Source organism: Pinus tabuliformis, chromosome 8 (genome assembly GCF_031772625.1).
Source record: "Pinus tabuliformis cultivar Carrire ecotype Pingquan chromosome 8, CPIR1, whole genome shotgun sequence".
NCBI lineage: Eukaryota > Viridiplantae > Streptophyta > Pinopsida > Pinales > Pinaceae > Pinus > Pinus tabuliformis.
Window position 1 is genome coordinate 1,116,127,203 of NC_142294.1, and position 6,513 is coordinate 1,116,133,715.

General features: G+C 35.2%; 1 pseudogene; it reads right to left on the reverse strand.

Annotated features, from left to right (window-relative positions):
* Positions 1-292: 292 nt before the first annotated feature.
* Positions 293-2,765, reverse strand: LOC149239250 (microtubule-associated protein 70-2-like; annotated as a pseudogene).
* Between the last annotated feature and the right edge of the window lie 3,748 nt (positions 2,766-6,513).

Here is a 6,513-nt window from a genome sequence, read left to right on the forward strand (position 1 = left end):
ATTCAATGTTTCTTGACACCTCACTATTTTTTCTGGTTGATTGGTTCTCCTCAAATCCATTTGTAAAGGACTTGTTTATGTCGAGTGACCTAATGCATTCAATTGATCTGCCACCATTAAAATATTTTGAGTTTCCTTCTTCATGTTTTAGAATTGTACCTATTTTGATAGATATGGGAACCCTCGGTTGGGAGACTGATGCCCTCCTCAATCCAAATCCATTTGAAGGTGATATTGATAAAATTTCAGCACCCCATATAGATTGACGACGTGAACAAACATTGTTGCAATTTCATAGCTCTAAGTGAACAACACCATTTGAAGATGGCCTTAGTCCATCTTCCAAGACTTTTAATCGTAATTAGAACTTTTCCTGAAATGTAAAGCAACATATAGAACCCAAACATGTTAAGAAGAAGCATTATAAATTTGAATAATCAAACTATTTTATGTAAAGAGATCAGGTATGAGGAGAGCAGTGAAAAAAATGGTAGGTGATTTGAGTTGTGCCTTCGATTTGGTAGTTCTTTCAGTAATGGAAAACTTGTCTTAAAGCTACTACATCTCACTTTGCGGGGAAAGTGTAGTACATTCTAAGTGAAAAATCAAGGAGGAAATCCTTCCATACCCATGTCCTTGTTGCAAATTTACTTCATTGTCCCAAACAAAGAATTGTGATTAAACAAAATAAATCACCTGGATGAAGTGTCGTTCTTCAAGCCACTACTTTATAGGTATAAATTTACCATTGACATCCTTCCATTCATTGGCAACTACTACTGCAACTCGATTCGTAGTAACATTTGCACATGCCAGTTCTCTATCCAACATATTCCTCTCTTCCTGACCAAGATAACACAAGAGAAAATCAAACACAAGATAACTTTTGAATGCATGTATGAATTGCAAAAACCAAATTCTATTACAACTTAGAGCTAAATGACATTCTGAATAAAAAAAGGTGATTTTGTTCCATTTAACTCTTGAACTTTCCACTGATAATTACATGTTGCATTTGCAACAACTCCCCCAGCAAGAAAAAATTTCTCAACCTCACGAACAATTTGGCTTAGCTTCTCAACCTGTACTTCTTTTTGGCAGTGCATTTTGTCCAAAATTATGTTCTCTTCATACCATAGATAACTAAAATTCACTTTAAAGAGTTGAGGAACAACATTCACATTAAGTCCATTGCACATTTCCATAATATTGATAAGTAAGTTGCAACAAAAAAAATACCTGACAAATTTCAATCTGTTTCACCAGTTCTTAGTTCCTATTTTGAAGATCATCAACCATTGAAGCCTTTGTTAAAGCGCTTTGCATTGTCCTCTTCACATCGAACAAAGCTACTTCCTTTAGCTCGCTAAGTCATTCCAAATCTTATTGTCTTCCTATAATTTCATAATCTGCAAGACATCGACAAGTTCAAGATCTTTCACTAGTGTAGTGGTGTGGAACATATAGGCATAAACCACAAGCATCCCTGAGTTAAAGGGGCTAGCTATGACACAAGAAAAATAATGGGTTTTTCCACGAACAAGTTTTCAGTTCTGCCTCCACTGGTGCAAGAATAAATTTAATTAGTGGCATGCCATCATCTTTTTTAGCAACATGCACCCTTCGAAGAGTAGCTTCGGCTGGAAATTGTGTAGCCAATACAACTTTCTTCTCATTGGTTATTTTCTTTATTTAAAGGTTCTGTAGTAACAAGAATAATGTAAGGTAATCATGATTTACATTTTAAAATGTCTCTTCAAATCTTGGAAACTAAAGGAAGACCAATCTAATAGTTCAAGTTTGGAAATGTATCATATTTTCAAGAAGGATCTCGTTAGCCTTCAGTTTTTAATCCTATTTCCTTAGCTCCTCTATAAGTTGTAGAACAATTTGATGCATGCATTCCATCAAATGAATCATATGAAACCAACTTATACACTGAATGGGATACCTCTAACTACAACTATGGGCTCTATTAAACAACTTGTAAAATTGCCTGACAAATTTCAATCTATTTCACTAGTTCTTGGTTCCTATTTCGAAGATCATCAACCATAGAAGCCTTTGCTAAAGCAATTTCATTGTCCTCTTTGCATCAAACAAAACTACTTCTTTTTACTTGCTAAATTGTTATAAAGCCCTATTTTATTCCTGCAATTTCATAATCTGCAAGACAACGACGAGTTTAAGACCATTCACCAGTGTAGTGGTGTGGAATCTACATGCATAAACCACAAGCATCCTCAAGTTGAAGGGGCTAGCTATGATACACAAGAAAAATCATGGGTTTTTCCAAAGGAAGACAGTACCTCTTGGTGGGCAAGTTTAAGTTCAACCTCCACTAGTGCAAGAATAACTTCAATCAGTGGCATGTCATCATATTTTTTAGCAACATGCACCCTTCGAAGAGAAGCAAAAGCACATGGATGGAGAGAAATAGAAGCAATGACAGTAGATAAATATTCTATTACCTTGCATCTTAGAAGTTGTGGACTCTGTGTAGCCTGACCTAATCTGGGCAAAATTCATACCTCTACTTGACAAAAAAGGTGAGAATAGTGCTCCACGGCGTGACCCAATTTCTCCGCAGCATGAGATTTGATGGCATTCGCCAACTTCAAGAGAAATTCGATATTGAACCATTAGTCCATGCCATAAAACAAAATACATGCTCCATAATGGGTAGTAATATAAAATTAGCATACCTCTATATTCTTCACATGGATATTGAGTAAGACGAATGCCAAAGCCCTATTCCATGCCATGCAAGTTACAAATTGATGTGTGATATTACATATGTGAATGGGAAACTTCTAAAGGAGGTGTTGATATGATTAAAATAAGATTGTATAAAGTTCAAATGTTGGTGGAGCGGGTTGTAACCATATATTCTTCAAAGAGAATAACAGACCACATGAAGACATGTTGAGCATTAGACTTCTACAATACCAGCTCTGCCAAAAACAAACCAGAGATTGAAAACACGGTCGGCTAGAGGCAAGAATCGAAAATCTGGATCAAATTAGAGGTTGATTTTGGGAAATTACTCCACGGAAAGCAAAAAAATAAAAGTTGCAGGGCTTGATCATGTCCGCGTTGGAGTAAATGAGTGCACGAAGGACAAATATTTCCATTAAAGGGCCGAATCATTCTCCCACGACCTTGCTTAGAGATTTGTCACTATGGCATGGATAGGTAGTAGGTCTAATAAAGTATCAAAATGGAGGAAGTCTAATATAAGATACATTCAATGCATCGCCTTCTACATGCAGATGGATGGATAGGGATTGAAACTGTTTAGTTCCTAGTGGTTTTCACATGTTGCTTCATCAACAAGTGGCGACTATTCATTTAATGCGGAGAGACAACGAAAACTACCAGAGGAAATATCCTTAAAAGAACGTCACGTGGATAAAGATAAACGGGACACCTGTTGAGGACCACGAATCCTCAACAATTTCGTGAGGATAAACCTCATTAAAGAATGCCTATCGACATAATTATTTGGAATTATAATGAGGTGAAAAAAGGATTAAAGTAAAATTTTGATTTTGTAGTAAGAGTTTATTTTATTTAGCATTATTAAAAATAGTGAATAAAGGTTATTAATAATTGAAATGACATTAATGTTGCAATAATACTCATGGTTGGTATTTTTTATAATATTGTTTAATGTACTAGTTTTGGAGATGAATCATATTTAAATGTAAAGATATTTGAAAATTTTGAATCTATTTTTACATTAAAAATAATAATTTTATTAATTTAAAATAATCATTTTGAAAAATATTACTTAAGATTCTAGTGAAAGAAAGAAAGAAAGAAATTATTTTAATGCCCATGAGGCTAAACATAGCCTATGGAACAGATTTCTTCTCCATCTGGCTCTTGTATTCGGCCCTTTTCTTGTGAAGTCTCATAATAAATGCTTCCAACATCTCAACAAACTCCTCGTTGAATAAATTATCCCAAGAGCTAGCTGCCTGAATATCTATATAACCTTCCATGTTGTCTTTGAAGGCCTCACATTCTAAAATGAAATGATTTTCTATTTCCACTTTTCCGAAAGAGAAAAAAATACATACTCATTTCTCCCACACTTCTTTTGGCATTTTCCAATTCCCTATTTACAACAAAGTTGATGAGAATTAGTCCTTAGTTGAGCAATAATGATTTTGGCTCTCCAAGAAATATTGGCCCCTATGTACACTTTTTGTTGATGATTGTGAGTGGGATTAAACTCTTCAATATAATACTTTTTCTTTCTCCCTAGCTACTTCCCCCAAGTACTTTTGTGGAACTTATCTATAACAAAACATTTTATCTCTTTATTGTTTGTGGGACACTTGATGAAGCAAATACCCCATTTACTAAACCTTTTGTTATTTTTTCTGCATCCAAGTCTTCTTTATTTTGCACAATATGTCATTAAACGCAACCTTAGGTCATTTTCCCTCTTCCATTTGTTCTTTTTTTTAAATACCTTATGACTCCCACCATAGCAATTGCTTCCATAGGAGCAACCTCTGTTTCAATTAACAAGATAACATAAGGAACTGCACTTTTAATTTTGAATTTGTTGGTAATCAAACACTTCTAAATTTTCTTAATTTATTTCCACTGCATGTCATATGTACCGTTGGCCCACAATTCACAACCGTAGAGAATCGTTGGAATCACTAAAAGCCCAAAAAGAGTTATAGTGGGTTTCAATCCCATAACTCTGCCTCTCTACACCTATTTTCAAAAGCATAAAATGCTTTCTAACCCCCCAAAGTTCTTTTCTTTCTACAACCATCCCAACTTAGATTTCTATTGAAGTCAATTCCGAGGCATTAGTAATCCACAACTTCTTCCAAAATGTTGCCTTCAAAGTAGAACTTATGTTAGTTATGTTTCTTCTGTTAGAGAAAACCACTACTTTCAGTTTGCTAATATTGACTTGCATCCCCACCCTTCTACCAAAATGCTCAAGGTAAAGTAAGTGCTCTTGCAAACCCAGAGTAGATTTAGCAATCAGAATAAGGTCATCTGCATACAAAAGAAGCCTTATAACAAACTTGCCCAAATGGATATTTTCACCCCCTTGCGGATTTAGCCACTCTTCAAGCTTGTCGATATATAAACCGAAAAGGGTAGGAGACAATGGGAAACCTTGCTTGACCTCGATATGACTTCTAAAAGTTTCAGAATTGTTTGTTGAAGTTCTAATTTTGACTTTCACCTCTTCATACAGCCTATGCAAAACTGCTCTCAAATGCCTGGGAACCCCAAGTTCCTCCATTTTTTGTCAAAGCTTACCTAGGAATCGTGTCAAAGATTTTCTGAAATCAACAAAGAAACAAAAGGCTTATTCCATTTTCTCCCAATCTTTTTCAATGATGTGCCTTAAATTTATACCATGATCAATTGTGGAATGTTTAGGTCTAAAACGTGCTTGCCCTTTAGCACGTTTATCTCTTTCTTCTGCCCACTTGCTGATTTTATTTTCTAACATGCTTCCAATAAATTTGCAAACAAGGGGTTTATCATTATGGTCCTATAATTAGAGGGATTATTGATGTCACCACTCTTGAAAAGAGGTATTTCCATACTAGTTGTCTAATCTATGGGGAACCCCTGTTGTATGATGTTATTGAGATTTTTTGTAATGTGAGGTGCAAGGATTTTTAAGCCCCACTTTAGGTACTCTGCTTGGAGTTCATTGAAGTCTTTTGCTTTTCCAACACTCAACTTCTTGATACCCATCTCTACCTCTTGCACCATGAAGAGTTTTGTATCATTGTTGACCAAGGGAGGAGGGTCAACCTTGGGATCCTGCTCATAAAGTTGTCTTGCATAGTCAAACCATTTAGAAGCTATAATATTGTTTTTAGTTTGCATATTTCTCGGTTGGAGCTCATTCCAAAATAAATTGGGGTTATCTTTCCCAAGGAAGATTAGTTCTTCTCTCCTTGAAACCATGAAATCAACCTTATTCTTTCTTAATATCTACTTGTAATATTTGAGCTTTATGTTATCATTGTTTGACTCTTTCCACATTCTCCTTGCCTTTTTGCATTCCTCATCAAACCAAGCATTAACCAAAAAGAAATTTGTTTCAGACTTCTTAATTTGTGCTCTTTTTCACTCTACAAGTGCGCTTTGAATTCAATGTGTTAATTCATGACTATGAAGGTTGTGAAATGGGCTTTTCTCCTTCTCGAAGAGCCTCTCTAGTGTTATTTTGAAGGTATTACAATTTTCTGGAGTCAAAATAATTCTTTCCTTTGGGAGATTTTGTTGAACACACTGAGTTTTTGACCCTAGCTACTTCTTTCCAGTCCAAGAGCAACTTAAATAAATAGGCTTGTGATATGATTTTAAGTCCCAAAGCTGATCTCCAATCAAAACTTCCTCCATTTTCTCACACAAACTATGTGAGTAAATTACATAATCTACTACAGTTACTCCATTGTAAGTATTGCAAGTGAAATTACCAAACTTTTCCCATCTAGTCAAACCATTACAAAT